Here is a 17,467-nt window from a genome sequence, read left to right as displayed (position 1 = left end):
TTCTGCAATTTAGCAGGCATGAAGCCTCATTTCTTCTGAATCAAGATTCAGACCCCGAGGAAACTTTGTCGGCACCAAATAATGCTCTTTTCCAAAGCGCTGATTCCAGACACCATCCCTTTTAATTCCTGTCAGTTCTTGGGTATGGGGCAAGACTGGGGCCTGGTTTGCTATTTAAGGGCTTACCTCCGAACACTGTCAAAGTAGCTCCTGCCCTGCTTGGATCTCTTCCTGCAAAAGCTTGCTGTCTAGATCCAGCTCCCTAGAACCCATTGTTTCCCAGTTCCTTCTGAAATTTGTCAGATGACTCCAGTTTCAGCCGAGCTAGCTTAAAACTTACTTAGTGCTCCCCAAGTGATGCACCAGCTAGTACAATACAAGTGTTTGGCATGCCAATGTAAACTTGTAATCACATCTCTGTTTAGATTAGGGCACCTGCACTGGGTGTAACTTGAACAGGGACAAACACGCCAGAAATTGTCAGTAACTAAAATGACATTTAATTATACGGTGTTTCTTTTCTGGTATTGAAAAAGTAAACATGTTTTCAAAACACTGAATAAAAAGCCAGATAGTAAGCCAAGGGGAGTAGCATTGTTGCAGCTTCTGACTGGCTCTATGCCTGCAGCCTAAGACAGAAAAGCACATTCATCTACAGAACAATGTTGTGGGATTTGAAGGAAGTTGGAGACATCACATAACCACCACCAGCAGCGAGCAAGAAGGGGTAAGTTTCTCAGAAGGAGCAGTCTGGGCACTGATAAGCTAGCAGCAGTGCCCTTCGGTTACAACACATAATGTGCTAATGCATGTCAGTTGTTGTCACTGTGCACTATGATGTCATCCATCTCAGCAGTTATGACACAAACAGTGAAGTCACCCCACATTCCGAGAGACAGAGGATAAGGTTACCCAGCTCTGGCCTTTGACAGTGACAATGGGAAGTAACGGAGAAGTGGACAACTAGTAAAGGATCTAAACAGGAGAAATGATTTGAGGTAAAAGCGGAAGGGAAAATGTCATGGGAATGAGTCGTACTGTTTCAATGTGGTGTAATCAATGGAAATGTGGAGGGATATGAAAATTGTTCTGTGCATTTGTAGTAATGGCAGTGAAGAGTTTCCAAGACAATGTCTGATGTTTCTGTGCTCTTGAACCAGATTTGCACCAGAGTCTCCAGTAGTTAATGGGAATTATTCGTGATTTTGCTTGGCTACAGTGTTTTTGTGTAACTATCCACCAATACGGAGTATCATCACCTCTCTTTTTTTCCTGCTACCTATGGAATACATTTTGTGCTGGCAGCCATAGCACTTCTATCAAAATATGAAAATTGGCATATCTTTTTTAACACACACCCCCCGAGTGTGGATGGCTGTACTGGGTTTCAGTACATATTTATTTTAAAATATTTATAGGTTACGTTTCCTAAGCTATGGTTAATTTTAATACGCTTTAACATTCTATTATATTGTTTTGGAGGTTGGGTTTTATTGTCCTTTGGCTTGCTTTCTTGAAAATTCAGTTTTCCCAGTGAAATTTTCAGACATTTTCTGCTTTACAATAATTTTATGTGAGGGACTTTCTTGTGTGCTTCCAACCTGAAAGCAGCTTTGAATGATTAAAAAAAAATGGAGGGTGAGGCAGGAAGTGGGAGGGATTCCACTTCCTGTTTTGCACTTCCTATATAATTCCCAAAGTGAAATGTTTGTACCTCATTCAACAGAAAACATGAGAAACAGAAACAGCTTATATTTCTCACCAGAGGGTTAGGAGATTTATGATATCCAGGGTTAGGAGATTTATGATATTTAATATCCAGTAAAGGATATTAGAGCATCAATGTAGGAAGAGGAAATCCAAGCCATTCATCGGTTTCTCTTGGTTTTCTATAATGTCCGAAGGCTTACATATCTTCAGATAATAGTCTCTGACTTTTCTTCCTCCATTTTGCCCATATGCACCTGGGCCAAACCCTAAATTGGGCAGCGGGGGGGGGGGGTTACACATGTACAGCAGGCTCCCCACTTCTGACTGCATCCTCAAATGGAGAAACAGGGGCATGGTTGGAGGGGGCTAGGCCAGAGATTGTGGCCCTGTTTTTCCTCTCACATGTTTAAGAGCATGAGAGATGAATGCCTGAAAAGGGCCCAAGTGTGATTAAGAAACTGAACCCAGCAAATAGCTTCAGACTGGAATTACAGGGTATACTCAGTGGTCAGGATTCCAAGGTGGCAGGGTTACTAGGGAGCAGAGAATATGTTTAACCACCAACACACTGATGTCTGAGTGTGCCTCTTTACTTTCTATTCTACATATGTGGCTCCCTTTATTTTCTGCTATATAATAATGTCCTTCACTCTGCTGAGAGAACTTATGTGTTGTACTTCAGAATAAAGCAGAAGCAAAATGTGCCCTCCATGCCAACAGTGGGTGGTTGGGCCTTACTGGCAAAGTCTTTTTTTTTAAAAAAAAGTTTTTATTAACAATTTCAACATAACAGATTATCAAAACATATCATATTCATTATTCCTCCCTTTTCCCCACCCCCTTCAAACCTTCCCTCCCCCGAGACTTCCCTCAGCTCCTCTCTCTGATTTTTTCAGAACATATTATTCTCTGCATGTTGTAAAATTATACATATCCTTGCAGTATCTATCTACAATGTTATCAACTAGTAAATTTGTGTATCTTTATTCAAAACCTGTTGTCTTTTAGATAAATTGTAAAAAGCTCCCATTCTTCCTTAAAGTCACAGTTGTCCTTATCCCGCAATTTGTATGTCAATTTAGCCAGCTCTATGTAGCTCATCAATTTTTCTTGCCACTGTTCTTTCGTTGGGGTTTCCTCATTCTTCCATCCTTGTGCTATCAAGACTCTTGCCACTGTTGTAGCATACATAAATAAGTTCTTTGTTTTTCTTGGTAGGTCTTGTCCTACAATCCCTAACAGAAATGCTTCTGGGGCTTTTTTTACAAATGTTATTTTAAAGATTTTTTTTCAATTCATTATATATCATTTCCCATTTTTTTTAACTTCTCTACATTCCCACCACATCTGATAAAAAGTCCCTTCTTTTTCTTTACATTTCCAACATGTGTTTGGCCCAGTTTTGTACATTTTTGCTATCTGTACTGGTGTAATATACAATCTATACATCATTTTCATATAATTTTCTTTCAAAAGAGAACAACCTGTAAATTTCAAATTTATTTTCCACAATTTTTTCCAGTCCTCAAATTGTATATTATGTCCTATATACTGTGCCCATCTGATTATGACCGATTTGACCTCCTCATCTTTTGTGTCCCATTCTAGCAGAATGGGCCTTACTGACAATGTCCCTGTGGTTGCTTGCACTCGTCTCCAGCAGTCCTTTCGATAGACAAACCCCTATTCTCCACACACACATCCCGTTCATCATCATGATAGGCATTTTGCCAGTATTGTAATGTACAACAATGGATTCTAACTAGCATTTATGATGTCATGTTAAGTGCAGGATTTGGAGACTGAACCGTCAATACATATCCTTCTTCGTCTGGCATAAAGTGATTGGCAGAAATCAAAATGAATAGAGGAGGGCTGATGAATGAAAGACAACTCCTCTGCCAATGAAGGTTAAGTCTCCATAGTACTAATAGTCTTTTCGGCACTAAGACAGGCTGTTGTTTTGAAAACTAGGAAGCAGGATTTTCCCTCTTGCAGCTGTTGCAGCTAGCAACTATAAGGGAGCAAGAGGATTTAGTTCATGCCTGATGATGAAGGACCAAAATCCATCCTCCTTCTCTGACAATGGCTGGAAGATGGAGCTGAGGTGCTTTGCAAAACTCTGTAATATCCAAAATGAAGCAGGAAATAAAACAGTTCTTTTTATCTCCAGTGGAATATTAGCTTAACACCCCCTATCCCAGGAGAAATGGCAGAAGCCTGGGGGCAAATGAAAGACAGATGTCCTAGTTGAAGGCCTTTTGGGTTTGATGAAAGGGAGGAGAGACAGAATCCAAGACCCTTATACAACCCACCCCTTAATTCTTCACTTTGACTTGAGACCCCTTTAAGCAATGCCCCAGATACTTTCCTGAATCCCATAAAACTCATTGATGATCAGAGCTAACTCCTCTCTACAGAACATCACTTCTTCAGCTGCACAGCCCCATCTTGAGTCCTATCGTACTTACGGGACCACCTCTCCTGGTATGTCCCACAGAGGACCCCAAGGTCCACAGCTTAAAGGTCCCGGGCCCTAAAGAAGCCTGACTTGATCTCCTTCCGCAGGGCCTGTAAGACAGAGCTATTCCACCTGGCCTTCAATTTGAATTAGCCTGATCCTCTATTCCCTTTTCCCTTTCCTTTTCTATGGAGAAACCCTTCTGGGACCCCATATTCAAACTCTTCCCTGGTCTCCTTGCTGGCCCTAGTAGGACCAATTTGGCCAGTTAGCCCTGGTAATCATTTGATGTTTACTGACTGTGCCCCCCCCCAAAAAATGATCCCTGAATTTTTGAATTTTATTGATGTTGATGCTGTATTTATGTTGTATTTCATGCTGTTTTTATGCTGTTTTTAAGTCACATTTTAATCAATGTTTATATTTGCTGTTAGCCGCCCTGAGCCCAGTTTTTAAACTGGGAGGGGTGGGGTATAAATTAAAATATTATTATTATTATTTCTTTAGGATTGGTTTGCTACAAAGAAAATGGTACGCCTGTACCTTTTATACTTCAGGTGGAGGTTCACATGACTAAGTGCTCCCCTGTGCCATAAACAAGCAAAAAAAAAAATCTCTGCTGAGACTAAAGGGAAAGAATCACATTGTTAAGGAGGCTTCTAACCTTGCAATTTTCTATGCACAAGGATTAATAATAATAACCATTGTTATTGTAATAATTTATTGCCTGCCCTTCACCCTAAAGTCCCAGGGAAGGTTTCAGCAATTAAAACGCAACATTAATATTGCATCATATTGTGTTTTAATATCAAACAGTTTAATTTCAAAAACAAAGTGGGTCCTAACAATATTCATCTCCAGTGTCAAAAGCCAGGTTAAAGAGATGCGTCTTCAGCAATCACCCAAAGCTGTATAATGAAGCACACATCTCTGTGAGAAAGTAGTTCCACAACTTACGGGCTGCCTCAGAAAATGCCCTCTCCAAGTCATGTGTGCACCCAATCTTGTGGCATAAAGTGGTACAATCTAGAAACAAGCTTATCACTTCAGGTGCTGTCTGAGAGAATCGGACCAAACATAACAGCATGCTGGGAAAGTGAAAAGCCTCCTATACACTTCCTTTTCTGAAAATATTTGATTTTGCAAGCGTAAAGTTATAACAATGCATATCCACCTTTAGGGTTTTCTCTGAATCTCCAGACTTCCCACCACCCGCTCCATGGGTCTTATTGTCAACATTTTCAGCTGCATATCATTTCATGATTCATATTTTGTATCTCTCCATATTGTCCACAGTAATTGTTACATTACAAGTGTTGTTAAAATCCTGCCAATGTTTTCATCTGCTTGCAGTGGTTTCCTAAATAAATTATAATCCCCTCCCTCATTCTTTCTTGAAGTTTTTGTCTTCTTGGTTCCTGAGCTTTCCAGTCAGTTTTCCAATTCCACATAGTCCAATAGTTTAATTTGCCATTCTTCTCTGGTAGGGTCTTTGTCATCTTTCCATCTCCAGGTTAGTAGCATCCCTGTGACTGCTGTTGTATACATAAAAAGTCATCTTTGGGGTGGCAGCACCTACAATTCCTAATAAGAAAGCTTCTGGTTTGTTTGTTTGTTTGTTTGTTTGTTTTTAATAAAAGTTATTTTAAACATTTTTTTCAATTCATTATATATCATTTCCCAGAATGCTTTTATTACCTAACATAACCACCACATATGATAAAAGGTACCTTCTTTTTCTCTACATTTCCAGCAGGTATTTGTACTTGTCTTATACATTTTTTGCTAACTTAAAGTAAAGGTAAAGGGACCCTTGATCATTAGGTCCAGTTGTGGCCAACTCGGGGGTTGCGGTGCTCATCTCGCTTTATTGGCCGAGGGAGCCGGCGTACAGCTTCTGGGTCATGTGGCCAGCATGACTAAGCCGCTTCTGGCAAACCAGAGCAGTCCACGGAAATGCTGTTTACCTTCCTGCCTATTTATTATCTACTTGCACTTTGATGTGCTTTCGAACTGCTAGGTTGGCAGGAGCAGAGACTGAGCAACGGGAGCTCACCCCGTCACAGGGAATCGAACTTCTGATTGGCAAGTCCTAGGCTCTGTGGTTTAACCCACAGCACCACCCACGGCCCTTTGCTAACTTACTAGGAGTCAATTACCACCTGTACATAATTTTCATATAGTTTTCTTTCAGCGTACAGCATGCAGATAATTTCAAATCTGTTTTCCATAACGTTTCCCAATCTAAAAGTTGAATGCATGCCCCAAATCCCTCACCCAGTGTATCATTAGCCTCTGATAAGCTTTCAAGGAGCCCCAGATTTTCAAACCCCACTGCATGAACTCCATTTACGACATCACGATCCAGCTCCTTCCTAATTTTAGTACACCTTGTGTTTTATTTACTGTTGTGGGATGTCTTATGAAAAGTATCTTGAAGGGGGTTGTTATTTCCTTCCCTGTTGGAGTGGGGGATAACTGATGACCCAGCTTCATCCCACCAGAAATGACCCTTCTGAGTGGTTAGCTTTTAACTTGTAGAGAAGACAGCTTTTGCTAGCTGCCTTCCGAGAGCCCTAGAAAGATATGCCTGTATCAGCAACGGGATTAATTTAGAACCTGGATTTGAATCTCTTGGGCAGTTAATAACAGTCAAATCCACTGAGACAGCATGGGCTCATTTGATTTCATAATCTCACATCTCTTTATACCCTGCAGAAACTTTACATTGTTTTGCGAAGAAATGAGGAAGCGTTTCAAAAGAGATGATCACAGGGGAAAATAAATCCACTGAGAGCAGAGCCATGTGGATCAAGGTGTTTTTACTTGGCTACTCACCTGCTGTTTAGCTGATAAATTGATGATTGTATTGAAAGGAATTTGCACTACAATAATGTGTGCCCTTTTATATTTTAACAGATGATAGCTACCACTTATTGCTGAAAGGAAAGGCCATCTTTAATATTATATAATTAATTCCCTGGTACAGTAACACACCAGAACCAAAACAGTATACACCCTCCAACATTTCTCTGATGAAAATAGGGGCATCCTATTATTATTATTACCGGTATTATTATTATTATTATTATTATTATTATTATTATTATTATTATTATTATTATTATTATTATTTTAATATACCCCATCCAACTGACTGGCAACTCAGGGCAGCTTCCAACATATATAAAACCATAAAAAAATCTTCCCTATACAGGATTGCCTTCAGATGGCTTGGAGGTCAGATAACTCCATACCCTCCAACATTTCTCCGATTAAAATAGGGGCGTCCAAAGGAAAAGTGGGACATTCTGGGATCAAATCATAAACCAGGACAGCCTCTGTAAATCTGGGACTGTCCCTGGGAAATGGAGACACTTAGAGGGTCTGAAACAGCCTCAGAAATGCAAGAGTACTTTTCAACTAGCTGGTAAATTGAAAGTTGCTATCACTGATTAGTTTAATAAGCCAAGGTATGCATAGGCTTTGTGTGCTCACATGCAACACATTTGCTCCCACTTCGCTTCATGTGAGCAAGGAAATAAACTAGGAAGCCCACAATTAGCCATAGCTTCCTGTTAGTTCCAAACAAGGGACTCTGGTCGATTGCCTTCCAAACAAGCCAGTCTCAGAAGCTCCCTTGACAGCTGCTGGCTCGATTCCTCCCAGAGGACAGTCTGACAGGCTACTGTCAATCTGATGCAGCTGGCCCAATACGCATATATTAGCACATTCCTGTAAGAGCCCTGGGAAGGGAAAGCAGAGCTTAGATTTTGGGACTCAACGCAGAAAAGTTTGTTAAAAGGCAACAACAGCTAAATCACCTTAGCTACTGAGTATGGAGTTACTGAAACCTATCCCAGAAGGGAAGCAGGGTGGCAGTGAGGCAAGGCAGGTGGCAGTGTGGCAATGCCTAGAACAATGAGGGAGAGGGCAGGATGGTGAGGAGAAAGAGATGGAGGTCTTTACCTATTCTTAAACTGCATAGAGAAGTGGGGATCTAGATCGTAAGAAGGAAATCTGGTGTTCCTAGGCTACTGTAGGCTACTGGGCAGGATCAAAAGGGCTTTGAGGGGATCTGGTGGCCCCTGGCCCCAGTAGGGCATCCACTGGGCTGATAAGCAGGCAGATGAGATGCAAAGATGGGCATCCAGCTGGAAATTCCAAGAGTCAAATCAGACAGTGTGTCTATGAGCAGGACTGCTCTCAAAGGCAGCCTAAAATCCAGAAAAAGAAGAGCAGGGCTGGTGAGGGGTGCGGCCTTAGGACAGGGCATGGGCAGAAAGAGTGCCAAAGGCTGATTAGAAAGGCTCCTGTGACGTGCTAGGAACATGGGCTTGGGAAAGCACATTTTTGTTTGAGACTCTTTCCTGCCATTTGATGCCTCGGCCTCGGCCCAGTATACCTGAAGGAGTGTCTCCACCCTCATCGTTCAGCCTGGACACCGAGGTCCAGCTCCAAGGGCCTTCTGGCGGTTCCCTCACTGTGAGAAGTGAGGTTAAAGGGAACCAGGCAGAGGGCCTTCTCAGTAGCGGCGCCCGACCTGTGGAATGCCCTCCCTTCAGATGCCAAGGAAATGAACAACTATCTGACTTTTAGAAGACATCTGAAGGCAGCCCTCTTTAGGGAAGTTTTTAATGTTGATGTTCTGCCGTGTTTTTAATTTTCTGTTGGGAGCCGCCCAAAGTGGCTGGGGAAACCCAGAAGATGGGCGGGGTATAAATAATAAATTTCTACTTCTGTTGTTGTTGTTATTGTTGTCATTATCATCATCATCATCATGCCCAGCAGTGTGAAACTGGGCTGTGTTCGCACCCCAGCTCTCTTTGGCAAATTCTTCTCCCCGTTGCTCTCATATGCCTAAAGCTCAACTGAAGATGGTGTGTACATCCATTCACGGAGTCACGGGGGTCTGTTCAACCAGTCTGATCTCCACGTCAAGACAAAAGTGTGGCAGGTTCTTATCTGAGAGATGTTGTTTGCAAATGACGCAGCCTTGACAGCGCACTCTGAGGAAGCTCTGCAGAAACTCATCAATTGTTTTGCCCACGCCTGCATGGACTTCAGCCTCACCATCAGCCTAGCAAAGACCAACATCCTGGGTCAGGATGTTGCCAGTACACCACACATTAGCATTGGTGAACACAAGCTTGAGGTAGCCGTAACCAGCAACCCTTCCATTGACAGGGCTAACTAAGGAAGCAATACATGGTTGGTTCATTTGCACGTGCTTAGACTTAGTTACAGGCTGATTGCCAGGCTTGGCTCCATTTCCAACATCAACGCTCTTGGATCTCCTTTCCTTGATTCTTGAGACTCGCTTTGATCCATAAGGAAGTGATCTCAATATATCACTAGGTCAGAGCTGCATTTTTAATGTCTACAAATGTTTTGCAGGGAGACAACACCTTAAGGGTTAAGGGGAAATGGAAGCTGCGGGAAGTCTCATCTCAAAGTTCCCAAATTGTTTTGTCGAATTAGCTTTCTATAGGTGAGGCACATTTACAAAGATTTAACCTTCTTTGCCCCATTCAAATTAAAGACACCTGCTTTGAAACTTGGAAAATGTAAGGATCACGTCTTAACACTGACTGAGGACTTCTCTGCCCTATTACAAGTGGTTTGAAGATAAGTCTAAAAGAACCATAAAACAGGGGAACATGTGGCAAGGGAAAGCACTATATGATATATTGAAACTGCAGTAATGTTTTTCTATGGAGTGATGTTTCCTTTAATTTCCTAAAGTATGCTAGGATGCATATTAATGTAACCAGATAGTCACATTATGCCAGCTCTCCTTTTATTACCAATTTAATGATGTACCTTGCTAATTTGCTTCTTATATGTACCTTGTGCATAGAGGTCCAGTTGGCTTATAGGAGAATAGCAATGCTGTTGTTTTTATTGGGCCTGGATGGGGCAGTTAGAAACAGGTATTAAATCAAAGGATGCACATTTATAACCATGTGGATCTAATTAAGTCTACGAGTAAACTTTTGAAAAAATAAAAGTCCCTTTGTTGATGGCATAAGTTGCATTACAGAAGGCCTTCCTTTGCTTTGCATTGTTTTTCTTTTGAAAGAGGGCAGATTCTTTTTTTCTGTTTGGCATTATTGCACAGTCTGAAGAGCAGTATTTTAACTTTATTGATATACCATTCATCCCAGGCTTGGTTCCAAAGACATTCCCACCACCCCAGTGTGAAGGTTTCATAGTGATGATGCAATCCCCACATCTTCCTCGTCATACTTTGCTGTTTCTAGAGTGCTGAAAGTAACTAGGGGCAATATCTCAGAGGCTGCTAACCTGTGGTCCTCCAGATATTTTTGGACTCCCATCAGCTCCAGCCAATGTGGCCAATGGTCTGGGGAACCAAGGAGAGTTGTAGTGCAACAGCACCTGAATCTGTGCATAAACAAAAATTAAGAGCATAAGAATATAAGAATAGCCTGTGGGGTCAGGCCAGTGGCTCACCTAATCCAGCATCCAGATGCCTGTGAGAAACCAGCAAGCAGGACCCAGACCTCCTGTAGTTTTCAGAAGCACCATTGGCCTCCAGTTTGTTGACATGGCAGAGCAAGGCAATCATGGCTAGAAGCCATCCATAGCCCTCTCCTCCCGGAATTTGTCTAATCGTCTTTCAAAGCCACCTAGGTTGGTGGCCATCACTGCCTTCCAACTAAACAAAGCAGATGCACAAGGGAATGGAGGACAAAGGTTGAGGAATGATGGGCATCTTGAGAATGTGAGTTCTTACCAGGCATTTCAATCCACTTAGGGGAACCCCTTGCAGGTGTTCTTGCTGGGAGGAAGCTGTCTGTGACCTTTGTTTGATTTTCTTGATTCTCTAACCAAAGTGTTCTTCCTCTCACTTCTAGCTTTGCTGCAGTGGAAGGGGAAGGAAACTCCATGAAGCTGATGGTCCTTTAGCTGACAGCTGTGGTACCAGGCCCCTCGCTAATGCTCTTGCTGGCCCATTGCAGCAGCCCCTGACTTCCTCGTTGGTGGCTGGGACCAGATTTCCTCTTGCCTGCACTGCAACCACAAGGCAACAGTGATATTGACAATTCTAACTAGTGCTGTTCCAAAAATTCCTCCCCTACACACACACACACACACACACAAACAAACAAACTGATTTTTATTTTTATACCATTCACTCACAGTTAATGAGAAAATAAATTATGTTTGGGAAGAAAGGAAGTGAAATTCTTATTTTTAAAGTGCATATTTTTGTTGCCAGAGCATGTTGGTGAGTGTTCTGCAAGTAATCTCACCAGCAGTCTGTATCCTACGTCTGCCCTCGGGGTCCACATTTTTCCCAAATCCCATGCCATCCTCCACTGGACTTCATTGGAAGCATGGAGAAATAAAGTTTTTTTACTTTTAAAGAAACCAATATGGATTTTTTTTTTTTAAAAAAAGGTAAACGGGGTGGTCTTAAAAAGAAAATCAACAAGTGTTCTGATCTCGGATGCTTGGTAACCAACCTCCTATGCTTCAATCTGAGTTCCAGGGAAGACACTGTGTGGTTAACATCTCTTAAGGGGCTTTTCAAATTAGGAAGTTCAGACAGCCAGGAAGTCTTCTGAATAGGGATGGGAGAGAAATGCAATTTTTGCATGTTAATGAGAAAATACCAAATTCGCACTCCTCAAATGAATATTTGAACTAAGTCGGGTAAAAGCCACCTTCCTTCCTTAGATGGAGTATAGATGGTCTGCCTCTGATGAAGGTAGTCCAGGTAGCTAATTGGAAAGTTATTTAAGGGATAGTTCCATTCTAAAAGAGCTGTCATGTTCAGACCAACCGAACCATCGTGAAAGGGGCTCAGGAGGTAGACTGGAGATGAAACTAAGAATGTTTGCTTATTTCATTCTTCTCAGGGGTTCAGAACCCTAGATTCACTAGGTGGTGCTGTTGGTCTTTATCATGTGTGAGGTGCAAATGTTGTTGTTGTTGTTGTTGTTGTTGTTGTTGTTGTTGTTGTTACAGGACTCCTCTCTTGTGGCCTTCATACATACCTTAAAATCCTTTTTGCTTCTCCAAGCCTTTTTTTGACTTTCCTGGGAACTCCACTGGTGACATTTTTTTTAAAAAAAGTTAAACAACTAAATTGTCATATTAGTAACTTTAAAAACTGCCTTCAATGGAAGCTGTCTTCTGGGAGCTTGCTCCAAAAGCCAGAATGAAGGATTTTGGTAGATCAATCACCTGCTTTTAAAATGGCCCATTAATTTATTTAATTGCTTATTGTTTTAAAGGGTCTGTTAATTCATCAAATTTAAATAAATATGCACATCACTGAAAAAGAAAATCAAAAGTCTTTTTTGACATATTGGTATGAAAATTTAACGTGCAATAAAGAAATTACCATTGGCTGCAAGATGAAGAGCTTTATTACGCTTAAATAATGGGGCCACCCTTGCCTCAAAAAAGGAACATTTGTACAGTAAACTATCTTCTACATACACTCTCACTTCTCTCTATGCTCCATCCAGCCTAAAACTTCACATCTACATTTCCTGTCTGATTTGATGAAGATGATGGACTTTTCGGAGCTAGCCGACCTGACTGGAAGAGTCCGTGACCAGAAGGAGGAGGAGGAGTACCAGGAGGAATGAATGAGATTCAAAGACTATTTAGTTAAATATGCTAAGATAACTTAATTGGAAGAACTTGCAAATACCAGATAGGCTTAGGATTTAAACGTGATGTTAGAGAACAATATGTTTAAAGTCAAAATGAAAACAAAGAAAGATGTTAAGTAACCAAGATAATTTTATGAGAAAATTGGTTTTGGAAAAATGTTACAATGATATACACTGAAATTCAGCCTGGGGGATTTGAGGAAGTCACTTAACAATGTTACCAAGTTTGGATCAAGTACAGTTAAGATGTATGTTTGTTTGTTTAAAAATTTTGGAAAATCAATTAAAAATTTTTTTGGGGGAAAAACCAAAAACATTTCATGCCTGATTTGTAGGCAGCGGCGAGGCAATCTGCTCTGGCACTAGGAGTGGCATACATCCGGAGGCATGGCTGGTGTGTGTCCCAGGGGGTGTGGTGCGCCACCCGCAGGGGGTGTGGCATGCATCGGGGGGTGTATGGCAAGTGGTGCATGTCCCGGGGTGGGGGCAGCTGCAATGTAACCCCCCCTGATGGCACCTGGGGTGACCCGATCCCCCTGCCCCCCCTTTATCCGCCAGTGCTTGTAGGTTTTGCATTCCAATTCCATGCAAGGCTCCTGGGAAGCCCTATTCCAGGGATGCTGTGTGGTTTTAAAAGTGGCTGTCCTATAGGGGCACATATTCAAAATAGTGTTCACAGATCAAGCTGAAAGCAACTTCTTGATTAACAATATTAGATTTTTGCATTTCAGAAACTGCTAATGGCTTTTACAGCTGCTTTTAAAAAAACATCATTCTGAGATGTCCCGAGCAATAAGGCTGGCAAACTCTTTGAAAGACAAAATTCTGAAACCCACCACTAAATACTACATTCATCTATGTTCATTTAAGGGCTCAAACTATTATTATAATTCTCTTTTTGCCGAGCAATAAGAGTAGTTCAAGCAAGTGACACCCCCCCCCCCACATATGCAACCTAGGGCATTTTTTTTTTTAGGAGAGTAACAAAATCTTGTGTGTGGAGACAACCACACCCTGTGAAGACATGTGACTAATCAAATTCTTAAACCCAAGGGAATGAGCTTTCATAGGAGGAGAGAAGAGTTTGCGGGAAAATATGGCTCTTACCTGAAAAGTCGTGACTATGTGTATGTAGTTAACTCTACAGAGAGAAGATTATCCCTTTGAGATAGCCCCTTGAATAGAGTGCTTTGCATATTATTTCCTGATTGGACAGGATACCTAAATTGGGCTTCCATTGTTTTGCTCATCCTCTTAATTGACACCTAAGCGATACCCATTTTTGTCTAAAGAGAACCTGTGTCTGTGGATTGGAGACACAGAGTCTATGCATTTAGCGATCTTTGGACAGCCAAATGGTTTCATTGTTAACTTTATTATGATCCAGCCTTCCTTTTTAAAAATTATATTTTAATGTAAAAATATGTCGAGAGGAAGAAAAGGATGAAATAAAATTAAAGCAGAAAGCAGAAAATATCGGGGGTGGACTTCCGGTGGAGCGCGTCTTCGGAGCGAGAAGGGATTCGGCTGAGAGCGCGAACCCGGTCCTACAAGGGAGGTAAAAGGGGGTGCAAAAGGGCGCAAGCACCCCAGATACACGTCCGGAGGGTGTCCGGAGATACAGGGGCCCAGCAGGGACTGGACGCTGCTCGCCCCACCGTCAGGTAACCTTTTAAAAAGGTGAAGAGAACGGCGGCGCTGAGCAGCAGGTACAGGGCAGCCATTTCCTCCCTCCCTGGTAGCGGACAGCCCAGATCTCGCAGAAGACTAGCGCTCTGCTTCCATACAAAAAGGAACCGGGGAGTGAGCTGTGTTTGAGGAGATACAACGATTTGGAATAGAGAAACCCGGTGAGAAACAGACTTTTTACGGGGGTTCAACTCTTATCCGGAATCAGCGAATACGCAGGGAAGCCTCAGAGCCGGGAAAATAAGAGAGTTTCCACCAGTGAGTTTATGTTCCCCTGAAAAGACTAACTTTACAAAACTACCCGACCAACAAATTTGTCGGTCGTTAAAAACAGGGGACAGAGGGCAAAGTTATCAGCCCAGAACCGGCCAAAAGATTAAAGACCAAAGGGGAAGGTGGAGAGGTGGCGTTGTTCGTAGCAAGGGTGAGCGGAAGAGAAGGAGCCGTCGCCATTAGGAGAAACGGAACGCGGAAGAGATTAAACAACAAAGGCTACCTACTTCAACAACGCGGTTCAGTGCGATTCTCAACTCTTGGCTGTACCTCGCCTACCCGATGAGGTTTTGGTGCTGATCTAAACGGATTATTAATCTCAGAGGGCGACTCCAAGGACTATATAGCGTCCGGCAACAGTCTCCCATCCCCCAGTCTAAACGGGAAGAGAGATCTCTCCTGGAGTCGAGCAGCAACAGCGAGCGCCATCTAGTGGATAAAGTGTACTACTACAACCAGATCTCCTTTTTCTCTCCTTTTTTTTTCTTTGGTCTCCCCCCCTGGACGCGTTACTTCTATTTTCATATGCTCTTGATTTCTTCGACTTTCTTTTCTTCCTTAGCTTGAACTGAAGGGGTTTTGAAGAGCGTCCTTTTATCTTATCTTTGTATACCCTCAAGGAGCTTATCAAGAGTATCTTGCCTACCATCCTCGCAGCTACCTTTGGTACTTTGGTAAGCCCATGACAAATATATGAAGACTCAACGTGAAAGGGACTAGTTGACTAAGTTTGACAATATAAAGACATACACTTATACTGACCGATGTGAACATTTATAAGGACTCTTAGGAGGAGCTGACAAGGACTGCCAAACACGTTGTTCCTGATCTACTAAGGGTTTAAGGGGAATTGGCCAACAAGTTTCTAAGTTAAGATTGTCTCCCGTACAAAGTACCCGGAACCCTCAACTAATTAAGATGTCTAACACGGGGAAAAGGCCTGAAGGGGAAACTCCAGGGGATAGAAAGGGATCTAAACAAGAAGGGGAGTTTAGGGCAGAGATTCTAAGAATGTTTGGCGAGATAAAACAAAGTGAGAAAAACGTTGAGCTTAAATTAGAACAATTAGAAAATAGAATGGAGAAAATGGATAAAAAAATAGATGAAACTGTTAACGAATTGAAGGGCCAATTAAAAGAGGTATTTAGAAGGACACAGGCAGTGGAAGAAGGTTTGAAAAAGACAAGATCAGAAATGAAAGATGTGAGACGTGAGGAGGATAAGATAAAAGCCGAGATACTGGAATTAAATAAAAGTCAAGAAGATATGAGAGATTTAATTGCTATGAATGAACTCAGACAAAGAGAAGCCAATCTTAGGATGAGAGCCGTTCCCGAAGTGCAAGGAGAAAACATAAAAGAGAAATTAACAACTGAGTTAGCTCTCTGGTTGGGAATCCCAATAGAAGAGATGGGAAAGGTAATACAATCTGCATTCAGATTGAAAGCAAAACCAACCAGAAATAAAAAATTTTTAGGAGACTGTTTAGTTACATTTAAGGATAAGGAAATGAGAAATATGATTCTCCAAAAAAACAGAGGGAAAAGGCTGAATATAGGGGGAAACTACATAGTAATCTTTAAAGACATTCCAGTTAGGCTTTTAAAACGCAGGGAACCATACAAGGAACTGGCCCAGACATTGAAAAGGAACAATATAGAGTTTAAGTGGGAGTTTCCTGAAGGAGTCTCCTTTACTTACAGGAGTAAGAGACAGAAATTGACAAACTTAGAAGAAACCAGTAAATTCCTAAGGAAATATAAAGAACTAAAAATTCAAAAAGAAGAAGATAAATGCGAGGAGGCTGAAGATGAGAAAGACCTAGAGGGTGAAACAGAGAGGACAGAGGGGGAGGAAGAAGAAGAGGAGGAGGAGACAGCGGGAAGGGTTTAAGGGGAGACAGTAGGCTCACATAAAAATAAACAATCATGGCGTTAAAAGTTTGGAGCTGGAATGTTAACGGATTGAACGACAAAAGCAAAAGGAATAAAATTGAGCACATCCTAAAGAAAGAATGTTTAGATATCATTTGTCTACAGGAAACCCACATAGCAAGAAAGCACAAAAGAATCCTGATTAATAAAAGATTAGGGAATGAATTCGCATCGTCGGACCGAAGCAAAAAAAGGGGGGTGGTTATTTATATCAACAAAAAAATTGAAGCGCAACAGCTCTTTAAAGACGAGGAAGGGAGGGTAGTGGGAGTACAGATCAATTGGCAAGGAGAAAACATAATAATAGTGGGGACATATGCACCCAATGACAAAAAATCGGAATTTTATAAGGTGATAGAAGGAATGCTATCCGATTACCTTGACCAGAAAATTATATTATTAGGAGATATGAACGGGGTGGTGTCCCTAGAGATGGACAGGTTAAGGGACAGTTCAGGTAAAGAAGGAAAGTTACCCCAAACCTTTTTCTAAATGGTTCAAAATTGTAATCTGGTAGACATTTGGAGGTTTAAACACCCCCAAGAAAGGCAATACACCTTCCACTCAGAACCGAACGACTCATCTTCGAGACTAGACCAGATTTGGATCTCAGCAGAATTAGTTCCAAGATCGGTACGAGTGGAGATCCAGGCTAAAACAATTTCCGACCACAACCCAATAAAAATGGAACTGAAAGGTCTGGAAAGAAGATCATATAGATGGAGAATGAAAGACTACTTGCTAGATGA

The 17,467-nt window shown here is 41.7% G+C and overlaps 2 long non-coding RNA genes across 8 annotated transcripts; one reads left to right on the top strand and one right to left on the bottom strand.

Annotated features, from left to right (window-relative positions):
- The first annotated feature begins 868 nt into the window (after nucleotides 1–868).
- LOC309371194 lies at nucleotides 869–11,370 on the top strand. Of its 7 annotated transcripts, none has more exons than XR_014168883.1 (5): nucleotides 869–998; nucleotides 3,503–3,620; nucleotides 6,890–6,987; nucleotides 9,166–9,309; nucleotides 11,050–11,370. It is a non-coding gene; the product is annotated as an uncharacterized lncRNA (long non-coding RNA). The 7 variants fall into 7 exon arrangements; XR_014168884.1 differs by having other exon boundaries at nucleotides 9,038–9,309; XR_014168885.1 differs by having other exon boundaries at nucleotides 3,498–3,620; nucleotides 9,038–9,309.
- LOC309371234 lies at nucleotides 4,874–6,778 on the bottom strand. The gene is made up of 2 exons (XR_014168949.1): nucleotides 6,578–6,778; nucleotides 4,874–5,706 (listed from the first exon to the last, which is right to left on the bottom strand). It is a non-coding gene; the product is annotated as an uncharacterized lncRNA (long non-coding RNA).
- Nucleotides 11,371–17,467: the final 6,097 nt, after the last annotated feature.

Source organism: Podarcis melisellensis, assembly GCF_964234715.1.
Source record: "Podarcis melisellensis genome assembly, chromosome: 5".
Classification (NCBI taxonomy): Eukaryota; Metazoa; Chordata; class Lepidosauria; order Squamata; family Lacertidae; genus Podarcis; species Podarcis melisellensis.
The sequence above is the reverse complement of the archived record's forward strand: the minus strand, read 5'-3'. Positions and strand labels throughout refer to the sequence as shown.